Here is a 16,477-nt window from a genome sequence, read left to right as displayed (position 1 = left end):
ATTATATTATATAATAAATCTTATACTACTTTTTTAATTCTTTAATTACTATTACAATTTAATTACTATACTCAAGTCTCATAGCATATATTGTCAACCATTGATTCAATTTTATTACGAGGCATGTTTAATACAAGAGCAGAACCTTTAATGGCAATTACATTATAGGCCTACTGTATTCAACAACAAGTCCTTGCTTTGTCTTCTACAGAGCTATGCCAGAAGATGACTACGCGTTGTGGGTCAGTGTGGATGGTGTGCCAATTCAAATGTGCAATTATTACTGGTATAGCGGTTGCGTTTTCTATGTGAGTGATAAATACTTTGGTAAAGTGTTTACTACAACAAGCTCTTATTTTCACAAAATATTTAAATATACCACAAACACATTTACTACAAAAATCTGTGCTTTTACAGAGTAGATGGTACTACACTCCCACCATTCAAAGTCTTAGCCCACTGTCAGGTCTCCCAGGTAAGATTCTTAGTTATAGTTTGTTTGTTAATAACTCATTTATGCTTTATTGGACCAATGTCGTTTTTAAACATTTTATAATGTTAATGAATAGGAACTATTGTGACAATACGAGGACAAATTATGACTGATGTATATGGAAGCAGTACAGAAAGAAGTTTAAATGGAGATAACCTAAGATTTGTGAGGTCAGAATCTAATACACAATGAACTGAAATGATATGTTTTTCAAATATTTGTTTAATCCTTACAGTTATTTTTTTAAATGTGTTTTCTTGAAACAGGGCATACATGGGTGGAATGCCTTGTGAACTACTGAAACCTGATTCAAATGAAAAGTAAGCATATGTGAAGCAATGCAACAATGTAAATGCTAAAGTTCAATGTAAACTGCATACATTGCTTTCTTTTCCCAGGTATGGCCTGAAATTGGACTCTGAGCATAGCAGATCGGGATACATGAGTTGCAAAATGACAGGAACTTATGTTGGTGAGGAATTAATTATTCAAACAGAATATTAAAAATAGTAATTACCATCATTGTTAAAGAAACTGGTGTTATCTTGGTCTACAGGTCATCACAATCTCAGTTACATTCTGGATAGTGTATATGGCAGGTCAGATGAGTTTAATGTTACTTTACACCAAATTTACATTTTATGTTGTTAAAATTCGTGACAAACATTGTTTTTTCCAGGAGTCTGCCAGATCTTGAGCTTTTCAGTGTCTCAGCGTTGAACAAGCTCGCCATGTTCCAGACATACGCAGGTCCAAAATAAATGATTTTCCTGTTAATGAAAACAATATAATTCCCTGCAAAACAAGATTGGAAAACCTTGGCTTGTTTTTTTTAAATGTGTGTTTCAGAGGTGACAGGTGTTTCTCCTTCTGAGGGCAGCGTGTTGGGCGGCACATCACTGACTATTCAGGGGCACTACTTTGATGAGACTGACCTGCCAGCTGTAGTTTTAGTTGGAGGTAAACCTGATGTTATGTCAGTGGCCAATGTATATGCAGTGTTCAAAAGTCACAGAGTACACACTAGAAACCTGGGATTCTAATATAGTTATAATTATTCAGTTAATCTAATGTAAACTGTAAAATAAATAGTGTAAGATAAAAAAATAAATAAACAGACTTTATAATATGATAATAGAAATATGTATGATTTTGCACTCATCTGTACCAAAAAAGGTCATATTTCCTCATCATCAGATTTCCTTGATGTCTTAAATGCTGAGACTGGGTATTTTTAATGATAAAAACTACAAATACAGACCAATGTTTTTATTAAAATGATCACAAGTATTTGATGTATAGGCCTGCCTAACTAATTCATAGTTTTCTTCCTTTAGGTGAAGCATGCCAGATTCAAACCGTATCAGATGAGAAGATAGTCTGTGTGACTCCTGGTTATGAAAAAAACAACATGACAGTGTTTCCAGGTAAAAACCTGAAATCGAATCCATGAATAATGCCATCACATTCTGGGTAAAATTCCTATTATCATTATGAATTATATAACATATTTGACCATCAGACACGAAGACATTTTGTGACACACACAAACAGTAATATTTTAAATATTTTGTGGGTTTTTTGCTTCAAAGCAGTTTAAAAAAGCATTTTAGGCTATTGTCATTAAGAACAAGTAAAAAAATAATTGTGAGTAGTAGCAACTCCTTCCTCGCCCATTGTTTTGCCGCATTGTCTTATGGGACTTCAAGCTGAATAGGAAAGCACACAAGTGTGCATTCGCTGCATTAAAGAGCGTAAAACCCAAAAGGTGAAACTCTTTTCACTTTTCTGAAAAAAAGTGTGACAGTACAAATCTTGCCTTTCATCTTTTTTTAATAATGATTACTGTTACAGTGATCTTATTAAATTGATTTGCTGCATTTATTTAATTTCATTTATAACTAATTTTTGTATGTACGTTATATGTGATCTTAGGAAATGGTCTAATGTTATTATATTGTTAGCATTGTATTATTATAATGTAAGTATTTATGACACCTACAGTAAATGCTGTATTGTCTTACACAGTGGTGTGAAAAAGTCTTGGCCACCCTTCAGATTTTTTATGTTTTTGCATATTTGTCACACGTTAATGTTCTAGATCAAATTTAAAAATTAGTCAAAAATAACACAACTGAAACACAAAATGCAGTTTTTAAAAGAAGGTTTTTATTATAAAGGAAAAACAAAATCCAAAATGGCCCTGTGGAAAGAGTGTTTGTCCCCCCACACACGTGAGTTCAATTACTCCCAGGGCTGATTACCGTATTTTCCGGACTATAAACCACACCAGAGTTTAAGCCGCATCATAATTAAAAAATGCGTCATTAAGACGAAATAAAATATATAAGTCACAGTGGACTATACGTCGGCTTTATTTAGAAAATTGTTTCACAAAATCCAAGCCAAACAACAGACATTTAATCTGGAAAGGCAAGTTATTCAACTAAACAATAGTGGACAGAACAGCAGGCTGAATAGATATCTGTACGTTAAAGTAATATTATCAGTTTTTAAACGATAAACCATAGCATACAGAACTTAGAGTAAATTAACCGAACAAGCCAACTAGCATAAAGTTTGCATACTCGTCATTCCACATTACAGATCCCATTAAATTATATAATTACAGAAGCAGCTGTAGGTAATGTTGTCTCTTGCCTTATAGATGTCAAAATAAATTCATACTGACTTACAAGGCTCACCTGATTTTGAGACGCAGCACCAGTCAAGATATGAAAAAAACGCGGCTTATAGACCGAAAAATACGATACTGCCACACCTGTTTTGCAATCAAGAAATCACATAAATAGGCCCTGCCTGACAAAATGAAGTAGACCAAAAGATCCTCAAAAGTTAGCTATCATGCCGAGATCCAAAGATAGTCAGAAACAAATGAGAAAGAAAGTAATTGAAATCTATCAGTCTGGAAAAGTTATAAAGCCATTTCTAAAGCTTTGGGACTTCAGCAAACCACAGTAAGAGCCAATATCCACAAATGGCAAAAACATTGGAACAGTGGTGAACCTTCCCAAGAGTGGCCGGACGACTAAATTACCCCAAGAGCACAGCAACGACTTATCCAAGAGGTCACAAAAGACCCCACAAAAGAATTGCAAGCCTCAATTGCCTCAGTTAAGGTCAGTACTTTACCATAAGAAAGTGACTGGGCAAAATTATCTGCATGGTTCCAAGATGAAAACCACTGCTGAGCAAAATGAACATAAAGGCTCGTCTCAGTTTTGCCAGAAAACATCTGGAAAATCCCAAAGACATTTGGGAAAATACTCTGTGGACTGACGAGACAAAAGTTAAACTTTTTGGAAGTTGTGCGTCTCATTACGTCTGGCGTAAAAGTAACACAGAATTTCAGAAACAGATCTCATACATACCAATAGTAAGATATGGTGGTGTGATGATCTGGGGCTGTTTTGCTGCTTCAGGACCTGGAAGACTTGCTGGGGTAAATGGAACCAGGAATTCTGCTGTCCACCAAAAGATCCTAAAGGACAATGTTCAGGCATCTTTTAGTTACCTCAAGCTGAAGCGATCTTGGGTTTTGCACCAGGACAATAATCCAAAACACACCAGCAAGTCCACCTCTGAATGGCTGAAGAAAAACAAAATGAAGACTTTGGAGTGGCCTTTTCAAAGTCCTGACCTCAATCCTATTGAGATGCTATGGCATGGCTCAAAAACCCTCCAATATGGCAGAATTACAACAATTCTTAAATTAATTCCATATATATATATATATATATTAATTTAGTGATTATAATGTCAATACTTAAAGAATTTTAAACAAAATTGACATGGTTTCTAGAGAGCAAAGGTTTTGTAAAAAATAAAGTCTAAAGTTTAAAAGGATTTGATGATCACTCTACTGATTGTAAGTTTTTCTGTGCTGTCAATGTCAACACGGTTGGATTTCAAGTGTAATGTACATAATTTTTTTAACATCTCATCCCATAACAACAGCAAGAAGCTACTGGACTTGCATCCCAGAATGGCGAAAGCATAAGGCTGCTGCTTGGTGCTGGTGTTGTAATGGAACGTTGAGTTTAGCGTCTTGGGTTCTACGCTCTTTGGCTGCATCCTCAATTTCAAGAACACATCCGGACACTTTCATGCGTTGGCTGTACTTGTGTTCTTTAGCATTGAAACCAGACTTTAATGTTTGATTAGGACGTAGAATGGGGACACAAGAATGCAATATTGCATAAGAAAGAACGCATGTTGAGAAACTGCCATTCTGTTGCTGTTTACAGTCAGCTAGGGACTGTTCGAAAGCACCCAGCTTTAAGTAATTTTCCTTTATGAAAGTTGGAATGATACATTTTTTACATTTGACAAATATTTTTGCTCAAATATTTGTATTGTATGTTAACTGTTTAGTGTCGTTAATAAATCATTGCAGATGGGGGGTTGCATAAGACATTCGTTTTTTGAAATCACATATTTAATATTCTACATAAAGAAAATGAATGGTCTGCTTAAAAAATACTATTTAATGATGTTTAAACTGTTGTGTTTGCAGGCAGCAGAGGATTACAAATGGAGATGTGGAATAACAGTAATCCCATCTATCTAGAAGATGTTTTGAACTATAATGCCAGCATGTCAGGTTATTCTGTACAGTGGGTGGATTCTCTGTCCTATGTGTGGCCTGTTAAAACAAATAACTTTGTGGCTCGATTCAGTGGTTTCTTTGTTCCGACGGAAACTGATAACTACTATTTTCTAATCAGAGGACAAGATCACTGCATCCTTTATTTCAGCAAGACAGGTCTTCCACAGGATAAAGTATGTTAAAGATAACAGAATCAATAAATTACTTTTGACATAATCAACCCAGCCAGTTATGTGAATTATAAGCCATTGATTATCGGAACATATAACAATGTAACATTTTCATTTAAAGTTGATATAACTTTATATTTTTTCAGGTCAGGATAGCAGACAGTCATTCTAGTACATACAGCTTCTTCTTGTATAGCTCCCAGAAGTCAGAGCTCATGCGCTTAGAGAAGGGAAAGCCGTAAGTGGTTTTTAAGAATTCAGATCAGAAAATCTTGTGACATTCAATCAAATGCAAAATAAAAAGCATATGTGTTTTCAGTGTAACCTGTTATTGTTTTCTACAGTATTATATCATACATAACAATCTCATCCTGAACTATAAAATAATGCTTCTCTGCTTCCAATGTGCTGCAGATACTACATTGAGGTTCTAGTGCAGAAGTATTCTTCTTCTTATCAAGCTTCAGTTGACGTGGGCTTTTTCAAAGACATCAGTCCTTTCACAGAGCAGCAGACTAAAGAAGCCATCCATGAGAAACAACAGATAAAAGCCAACTATGATGTTTTTCCAGAGGAACAAGTGAGTTAAAGATTCTTAGGCAAAGTTCCAAGTTAATAATTTTTGTAGAAATTCATAATCAGCATTATACCTTTTAAAGGGTAAATGTGAGACTCAGATATGAAATACTGTACCCATTTGTATTTAAATATTTTGTGATGTTTTAGGTGATTCGTCTTGAAGGATGGGCACCAGTAAGTGCCATCCAAGAGGTGCAAACTTTGAGAATCAGCAATGACTGCTTTTCTATGAGCATCTGTGAAAACACATACTACATCCTGGAATACAGAGATCAGAAAACAGGTGCATTACTGTACTTCACTCACTACAGATTTTTGTAAAAATCAATCTTTCTTCTCCAAATATTTTAATTCACCATCCTCTACCTTTAGAAGACTTTTGTTTTACTGTTTACTGATATAGTTTTGCATATTGCAGGACTGATTCCAGTCAGTGCATCAACGTTGGAGTTACAGAACGCTTTGAATGATTTGTGGACGATTAAACCAGACACTGTTACAGTCACAAAGCAGGAACTGAGCACAGAGTCACTTTACAATGTGACATTTAACTCAAACAGAGGTGAAATAAACAAACATCACAATGAAAAGAGACTGAGTGATCTATTTAAATTTCCTAACTTATTTTTCTGAACCAAGTAGAAAAACAAATTAAATGTACTTGTATTATTCTCATTTATTAAATAGTTACACACTTTGATTTTAATACTGGGTTGTGACCACTTACCTATATAAATGACTGGACTGCGCATAGAACGCTTGACGTAACTGCGTGAGGTGAAGCCAGCGCAGAGTTCGAGCCGCCATCTTGGTATACCCAACCGGCAGAGAGCATCATTGACTTCCATTCAAAATCATGATCAAAATTTACTCCCTTTACAGCGTATCAGTTACACAAGGTTAATTTTTAGGATATGTGTACGTTAATTATTTGTTAATTCTGGTGTTATTTGGATTGTTTATGTTTTAATCGGGCAGGATAATGGATTTATAAAAAACGTTAAGGTGAGTGTGTCTGCTGCATTTGTTAATGACACGGGTATAAATCAAGTTTTTTTGACATTCAGCTACACTGTGACGGTCAGCGTTATATCTCTAAATAAGTTTAGGTAACTTGTAAGTTTAGATAACATAATTACAAAACTAGCAAATTATTGCATGCACATACGGTACAAAGCATGATTATTTATTTAGATTTCAGAATGAGCACGTTTATTGTCATTAATACTAAATATGCTGCGGTCTGTCTGCTGATCTGATACTATAATAAAGATGAATGTATAATAACTGATTAAAATGCATAATGTACAACTTTCAGTAAATAACTATTTACATGCTTTGGACGTTTGTGTTGTAATAATGTACAGGGTAACTTCACCTATAAAAACGAAGACGAGTAAAGTGATGTTTTATCATTAAAATCTGATAACGTCCATTGATTTAATAGAACGTTTGGGTATACCAACATGGCGGCGCAGTGGCTTCACAAGTGTGACGTCATGCGCAATCCAGTCATTTATATAGATCAGTGGTTGTGACAGGCACACTGGGTTGAAAACACTTATTTTTTAGACTGCACTCAATTGGTTTCTATCATTCTGTAATTGTTTCAATCTCAGGTGACTTTGAGGATCTTCAGTATTGGACCATGGGGCCAGATGTTAACATCACAATAACTGAAGAAGTAAAAGGGAAGGCCAGTCTGGAGAGTTTCACACTGTTGTGGGGTGGAGTTCCTTCTTCTCCTTTGCCTTATGATGCATCTGAGATTGAGGTTTTGTTTGTTTATCTGATCAATCATTAGGCAAAACATTATTGTACAGGTACATGTCTTTAAACACTTTCGTTTTGTGATTTTAAAGGTGATGGATGCAATAAACGTGATGCTCTCCGCTAAATGTTCATCCCAGATTCCAACCACTGAGAATGTCAATGTGAAATTTTTCAGAGATTATGAGGATGATAGAGTAAGTACAGCTTGCATTGATAATTAGAATCAAACGTATGTCATTTACTGAATTTATAATACGCTGCAAAAAAGTTCTGTCACAATAAAATTACTTCACTTAAAGCATCAAAAGGACAAACTGTAGTTTTTTGTCAATCCAGATATCAGTCAGAGGAGACCGGGTCAGAGATACTGAAGCTTTCTGTGGCCACTGGTCTGTAAGGAACCCAGGGTTTATATTTTACTACTATGACTTTACCATATATGGAGGATACTACTACCAAGTGCCACTACAGACATACAATACTGTAAGCATCAGCAAACATCTCATGATCTCCTCTTAACACAGAATGGAAAAAATATTTGTTGTTGATGCAGCCATTTTGCGTAATTGATAACCAGTAATTTATTAAACAATACGGAGGAAAACATACGCGTGTACCACTCTGCTCTCTGCTAGAACCGGAACCACATTTATTTGCATATTTCCTTATATGGAAGACAGGTTACATACACATGACATGAACACTATGAGAGCACATTTATTATAAACGTTAACACTTGTAGAATTTTTAAATTCAATAAAATGTGTGGAAATTATATATTTTTTTGCAGCTCTGCTTGGCCTACAAAGGCCATCTGATGAATAAACTCGAAGTGTACTTTAATTACTACAACAATGCAGGTTATTCCCAGGAGGAAACTACACAAATCTCTGTGCAGTTTGACTCAACGGATGAGTATGTTTACTTCTCTTAACAAAGTAATCTTACATTATTCAAGTGGTGAATTTGTTATCTGCTATCCACCTTTTCCTCACTTTTTTGTGGGTTGCACAATTACAGCAAGTGACCGTAGGTAATGTTACTGTAAAATATCATGTGGGTCTTTTGGCTCTAAGATGGCAATCAGCTGAGGCTTTTGTAGAAACTCAACCATGAGTGTTATGACCACAGGCAAACAACAAGAGGAGAATATAAATGCCATTTAAAGGCCTACTAAAGTGCTTTGGCAGTAGCCTACCGCCGCTCCCTTTATGCAGAGTGCACAGTTTGCGTAGGGCACCAATTACCAGGTGGCATTTTCACGGTTGATCAGAAAAATGAAACAATTAATTCTGTTATAAATATGAAGTCTCAATTAAAAAATACCTTTATGAGTGGTTTTGTGGCCCAGGGTCACAAATAAGTTCATAACCTTGTTAAGTTTAAAGGCAGGGCCCATGATCTCTGAAAGCCAGTGTAACAAACACAATAGACCATCTTTTGATAAACCAGCACACATGCAATCTAGGGAACGATTTTGTTAAGTTGAAACGCACCTTACTGCTGTTTTGGTAGTCGGCTGGACTCCCTTTTCCAAAGCGTTTTTCAGAAATCGTGTACTCCGCTTTTAAAGGCGCTCTAAGCGAATTGAAGCGTTTTAGACCATAAAACATTTTTTGTTACATACCGGAAACATCTCCTCACTATCTGCTTGCTGCCTGTCCGCTGATCAAACTGTAAAAAAACGCGATCTCTGTAGACAGCCTAGGCTTCACAAACGGCAATATCAACAAGTGGCCAAACCTAGCATCACAAAACAAAACAAAGTATTCCAGCCAATAAACGACAAAAAGGATTTGGGGGTGGGGGTTGGGCACGTTCATGAAAGCACGGAAGGGAGGGGGAGGGGGAGGAGTTAGCTACGCTCCGTCTGTTTGAAAACAGTTTCAAACGTCAACAATAACTAACGTCTCGCAGATTCGCTTAGAGAGCCTTTAAATTAGTCAAAAACATTCAAAAATGATTAAATCATGATTTCATTGTAGTGCTTTTTTGTTAAAAAAAAATGTACCCTGCAAAGATTGACCCTTTTTCATTTTGTGATGACCCCCCCAAACCACACACACACAACCACTTCCAGCACCCTCACCCCTAGGTCAGAAGTCACCCTTATTTATAACCCAAATTTTGACAGGTATGCCCTACATGCACACGCACAGCATTGACATTTTGTGGAAAAGGTGGATAAAAAATAGACTAAAACCACAAACAAATTCTTTTTTTTTGTGAGCTTAATATTACATTTCTTTGGTCATTTTTAGGTGGAAATACACATGTGTGGATCTCCTAGATTCCATTCAGCAAACCTATAAAGGCACCAACTACAATCTGTTTTGGCTGCGTTTGTTTGAAGACGGCTATAACTCTGTTTACTACATAGACACTGTTCACCTTGGACGGGCATCGACTGCTTTAGATCCTAACGGTACTTAAAAATAGTTTTGGTTTCATTTTGACTGGTGGTGTAAAAACAAATAAACAGCTTTCAAACACAATGTGAATTAGGTTTAAATTTCTTTAACATTGATTCTCCATGTGTTTGTGCTCAGTTATAATGCAGAGTAGAATACCACCTGCTCTTGGCAGTTCAGGACCTTTCTTTGCCAACGTTTATGTCAACAAACAAACAAACGGTCTTCAAATCAGCTATGATATCACAGCATGGCCATACAACTGTGGCTTTGGCATCCCATTGTTTGAAGTTGGCTTTTTGCAGGTAAGTTAATGGAATAGTTATGACTTTCTTTTAAACAAAAAACAAGAAATATGGTTAATTAAGTGATGACTTTTAAAGTTTCTGACAATGTAACAACTGCCCTTTTTAAGACATAAAGATATTAATAGACGTAAAGCTCGACTGAGGCACAGGCCCCCATCTCTTTTTTCTTGAAAAACTCTTGCAGGGAAGAAGTGTGCAACGTACTATAAATTTCCCTTGCTTAACCTACAATTCCTACAGTGCAACAAGTAACGTCTCAGTATGTAACCCCTTATTCCCTGAATGAAGGTAGTTGCGCTGCACGAGTATAAAACGAGCAGCAGGTGCAATACCAAATCAGCTTTTTATGCTGAGAAAGCAGAGCATCTGGTTCCTGGCCGACCTCAGCAATGGAACAGCAAACTGTGGCAGCGGGACGTGAATACTCCATTCCCTTCTTTCAGAGAATGAGGGTTACATACATAACCGAGACGTTCCCTTTCACTTCGTCACTACAACTTTACGTTGTGACCAACGAATTGTAAATCCCTACCAAAGCGCCACTGAAGCTGACCCTTCCAGCGCCTGCGTAAAACCTTCCGTCTCTAGATCTGAAGAGGCGGAACCTTGGGTTTCTGCAGAAGGCAGGTCACTACTTGTTCCTTAACCCACGGGCTTAAATAAACTAGGCAAACTGGGAAGCGAACCCGTCTGGGCGGAGCTAGGGATGCTGCAGATTATCAATTTATATGAATACACTATACTTTTTGTAAAGTAAATTGTTAAAACTTAAACTTGAGATTTACACTGGGGGACTGCAAATTTACACTAGGGCTCGTGCCCCAGTAAAAGGGCTCTGGCGACTCCCCCGGGTAAAAGCTTCAAAACAATATTGGAAATATTAGTGATGTGTTTTATGTCATAGAATAAAACATGGAAATATCTTTAGCTTGTGTTAACCCAAGATCTCATTTTAAGACGTTAAACCAAAACCCCCAATTAAAGGTCTTTGACTTTGAGACATGTAAACTGAGACTGCCAAAATAGTAACTAGTTTTTGTCTACAAAAAATTGGGGTGGAGTTCTTTAGACAACATCACATGCTAGTTAGCATATTCTTGAACTGCTAAAATCTTTTTGTTATAGCTGCAACGTTGTCTGACAAATACATGACCAATGACCATACACCACATATTTAAAAAAAACGTCTGTAGTGTGTTCCCTATCAAAAGCTTTACTCGATGCTGAGCTGCTAAGCCCTATGGGGAAATGTCTTTATTGTTGACCAGCTGAATATAGTGTGCAAACACGTCAATAGAATTGTCCTGGAGGTATATATTGCTTCGGTTGATGACGACATCACAGTGCACCCGATGCGAGAGGTGGCGCTCCAACACAAAAACCAACACATCCTCACCCCATGTCGTCAATATTTGACGACACTTGACCATTCGTCAATATGTGACGGGGAGGGTATACCTTTCGCGTCATTTTTTGACGAACTGGGGACTTCAATACTATTACGTCCGTTGCATTCTCTTTCCTATTTTCTTACCATTTTCGCGTTGGTTTAGGGTTAGATTACGCAAAATTAAACAGTGTACGCGAAATTAAACAGTGTACGCGAAATTAAACAGTTGTCACCTGGCGTTGGGGTTAGAAACAGTTGTCACCTGGCGTTGGGGTTAGAGTTAGGTTTGGGTAGGGATGTCATTATGTAAATCTAACCCTAAACCGCCGCGAAAATGGTAAGAAAATAGGAAAGAGAATGCAACGGACGTAATAGTATTGAAGTCCCCAGTTCGTCAAAAAATGACGCGAAAGGTATACCCTCCCCGTCACATATTGACGAATGGTCAAGTGTCGTCAAATATTGACGACATGGGGTGAGGATGGGTTGCAAAAACATTGTGTTAGCACATCTTCTTTTTCTAGGGTTGAGACTCAACGCCAAGAAAAGCGTTCTTTCTCATGCCCAGAGAACGGTTTATTTAGGGATAGTCTGGAATTTGATTACGATGCGGGCACATCTGTCTCCCGCACGAATCGCGACCATTCAACATACCCTGAGCAGAGTCAGGCTAGGCCAGGATCTCACTGTGAAACAATATAAGAGGATATTAGGGCTCATGGCATCAGCATCCACAGTGATTCCTTTGGGGCTGTTGCATATGCCGCCGTTTCAGTTGTGACTCAGAGCCGGAGGGTTTCATCAGCTTGGTTGGCACATCATTTGCCTAGAGCTGACTGCTGTATTTCTGGCCCTGAAATACTTTATCCCCCATCTAAGAAGCTGTCATGTCCTAGTGCGGGTGGACAACACAGTGACAGTCTCATACATAAGTCACCAGGGAGGTCTGCACTCGCGCAAATTGAAGCGGATAGCGAGGCAGATTTTTCTCTGGGCTCAGGACAAGTCCCTGTCACTCAGAGCAGTGTACATCCTGGGAAACCTGTATGTAGGAGCGAATTTACTGTCCAGGCATTATCGACTGGGGAATGGAAACCCCACCCAGACATAGTGACTCAGATATGGACCAGATTTTACAAAGGGGAAGTGGACCTCTTGGCCTCTTTTCAGATAGCGCAATGTCTCCTTTACTTCTCCCTGAGTCCCAGCCCCCCTGGGTCTGGACGCAATGGCGCACACATGGCCAGGCAAACGCCTCTATGCATTTCCTCCAGTGGTGCTGCTCCCGCAGGTTCTAGGCAGAGTTCGCCAGCAAGGCTCTTGCCTCTTACTGATAGCACCGCGTTGGCCGAACAGAGTATGGCTCTCAGAGATAATATCTCTCCTCAATGGCTCGCCATGGGCGGGTCGGGAGAGGAGGGCCCTTCTGTCTCATATGATAATGCATCCCAGGCCCGACCTGTGGAATCTTCATGTTTGGCTCCTAAAGGGTACCAACTGAGGGACACAGGCTTGTCGCCTGATGTTATTAACACTATTTTTAATGCTAGGGCTCCTTTCACTAGAAAGAATTATGCCTTTAAATGGGGTGTCTTTGAAGCATGGTGCACGACACATAATGCAGATCCTGTTAACTGCCAGATTGCTACAGTTCTGAGTTTTCTGCAGGAAAAGCTGTCAGCAGGCTTATGCCCATCCACTCTCAGGGTTTATGTGGCCTCTCTTTCGGCTTGCCATGCTTTGATTGATGGGGCGCCGCTCGGGAGGCATCCTCTGCTTGCTCGCTTTTTTCGTGGGGCAAAACGATTGAGGCCTCCAGCAAGAACTAAGATTGATTTGTGGAACCTAGCTATAGTCCTTGAGGGTCTGGTTCAGACCCCCTTTGAACCTCAAGAGTCAGTGTCTGATAGACTTCTGACACTAAAGATGGTTTTTCTAATGACAATAACTTCTTTAAAAAGAATTGGGGATATGCAGGCTCTGGCGGTCTTGCCATCCTGTCTAGATTTTGTCCCAGGAATGGTGAAGGTGATTTTGCATCCTTATCCTGATTACCTGCCTAAGGTTCCCTTTTCAACTGCACATCCGGTCATTCCTGAGACTTTCTGCCCTTCGCTGTTCACCACGCCGGAGCAGGAGTTATACCACAGATTGTGTCCAGTCCGTGCTCTTCAGACTTATGTCCACCGCACTAGCTAGTGGCGTAAGTCAGAGCAATTGTTGGTCTGTTTTGGGGGCCGCAACAGAGGTGCTGCGGCCACCAGGCAGTCAATATCACATTGGGTTAGGGATGCCATTGCTCTTGCCTATGAGGCGTGCAGTCAAGTCTCACCAGCAGGTCTGAGAGCTCACTCCACCAGGGGAGTAGCCTCTTCTACTGCTTTAGTAAAAGGGGCCTCCTTGCAGAGCGTTTGTGATGCAGTGGGCTGGTCCTCTCCTCAAACATTCATAAGATTTTATAGCTTGGATGCTCATGTCACTTCAGGGTCTCATGTACTCGAGTCAACATCTCAAGCTGTTGTCTAAACCATTTGTTCCAAGACGTTTATCCCTCGCTGCTACAATTAGTAAGGGGTGCCTTCTTATAGGTGTTTTTGAGGCGGCAGGAGCATCCTTTCCGCACACATCCACTATTTTTAGCTTGGTTGTTTATGTCTAAGATTTCCTTGTGCACACACTTCATCTGTAAGGGGTCCAGACACCTCCAAGCAAGGCAGCGTGGGTATTGTCGTTCCCCATAGCGCTTAGCAGCGCAGCATCGAGTAAAGCTTTTGATAGGGAATGGAGGGGTTACTTGAGTATAACCTTGTTCCCTGAAAAAGCGGAACGAGATGCTGCGCTGTCTTGCCGTACAGTAGATGTCCCAGGACTGGTCTTCAAACAAAAGATCTGATGACACAGCTGGTGCTCATCTACTTTATAGCCTCGCATCGGGTGCACTGTGATGTCGTCATCAACCGAGGCTATATACCTCCGGTTCAATTCTATTGACGTGTTTGCACACTATATTCAGCTGGTCAACAATAAAGACGTTTCCCCATAGCGCTTAGCAGCGCAGCATCTCGTTCCGCTTTTTCAGGGAACAAGGTTATACTCAAGTAACCCCTCCGATCTTCGTTATTTGTCCTCTAACACATTGCACAGCATTTACCTAGATAACAAAATATATGCATACTTTATACAAATAGACTGTTCATGTTTATATCATGTCAATATATACCAAAGTAAATGATCCTTGGAAACACAAGTTTTTATTTTATCAGACTCTTAGGGGTGAAAAATAACCAAAGAGTTTCAATATTTTTCCTATTTAAAACTTGACTCTTCTGTTGTTACATTGTGTACTACGACTGACAGAAAATTAAAAGTTGCGATTTTCTAGGCAGATATGGCTAGGAACTATACTTTCATTCTGGCATTATAATCAAGGACTTGCAGCAGGCGCAATGATATTACGCAGCCCCGAAAATAGTCCCTTTGGTAACTTTCAATAGCAGGGGACTATTTTCAGGCACTGTGTAATATCATATACACGATGTAACTACAGAAGAGTCACCTTTTAAATAGCAAAATTAGAAAATATTGAAAAATATCTAAACTCTTTGGTAATTTTTCAGCGCAATGCTAATGGTCTAATCAGATTCAATGGATTTTGCTAAGCTATGCTAAAAGTGGTACCGACAGACCTGGAGATTGGTTGAATGGATTCCAAAACGGTAAAAATCAAATGTTTTACTCTAGGGGAGCTGTAAAATAAGCATATTTTCAAAAAAAGTGGAGTGTCCCTTTAAAATGCCAGTTTGGATAGCTTTAATCTCTGTCTGGGAAGCTGCCCCTTAATGTATTCTGGCAACAAACTAATATTTCTAAACAGCCCGAGGGCTGTGGATTTTAAGCAAAAGTATTTGATAAGTGTATAATACATGCTGAGAGGCATTTGGTTAATATCATTATCTAATTTTCGACCGAGGTGGTGTTAAGCTGCTTTTTCACCTGAGCTTCTCATTCGTTGTTGCAGATTGGTATGATTTACGTTTAAGCGAGTTTTATAGTCTAATCTTTCATTTTTTTATTTTTGTCCTGTAGAAAATGCCCAATAGCACAGAAGATCTAATGATTCAACGTCAGGAGAATGCCACAGTCACCATTACCCGCCTTCACAAAGCCAGCCCCCCTCTTACTGGAACTTTTGATGTTTTAGTTTCTGGTCAACGTGTTGACGGTAAACATGCTGTCTATGGGTTTAATGGAATTTTGCACAGATTTTTGCTTTCTGTTTTGTTTTTAAAATTAAATACAGCTGAACAGGATTTACTACTTCACATAATCCACAAGTTACAGTGGGTTATCTGGTTTTATATATGTTATGTATGGTGTTTGTACCTCAGGCCTGCCAATAGACATCAGTGCTGTTGATCTGCAGTACGCCCTACAGAGGATTTCAGAGTTCGGTCAGCTGGAAGTGCTGAGATCTGGGGTTTGCAAAGGTTACACATGGGACATCCGTTGGGTCTCTGTTGCTGGCAATCAGCCACTGTTAGAGGCAAGACATAATAAACTGATAAACATCAAAGCAGAAGGCATACAATCAGATTTGTCAATTTTAATAACAAATAAATCACAAATGAAATCTCTTTAATATCTCAATTGTTCTGCAATGAGATTTAATAAAGATTAAACTCAGGCTTTTTATTTAGACTTTTGCTTTAATATTACAGTGACC

The 16,477-nt window shown here is 38.7% G+C and overlaps 1 pseudogene; it reads left to right on the top strand.

Annotated features, from left to right (window-relative positions):
• Window positions 1–16,477, top strand: part of LOC135778240 (fibrocystin-L-like) — a 56,768-nt pseudogene that overhangs the window by 1,855 nt on the left and 38,436 nt on the right.

The sequence above is a fragment of the Paramisgurnus dabryanus genome, chromosome 19 (assembly GCF_030506205.2).
Source record: "Paramisgurnus dabryanus chromosome 19, PD_genome_1.1, whole genome shotgun sequence".
Taxonomy (NCBI): domain Eukaryota; kingdom Metazoa; phylum Chordata; class Actinopteri; order Cypriniformes; family Cobitidae; genus Paramisgurnus; species Paramisgurnus dabryanus.
This window is presented reverse-complemented; position numbering and strand designations above follow the sequence as displayed.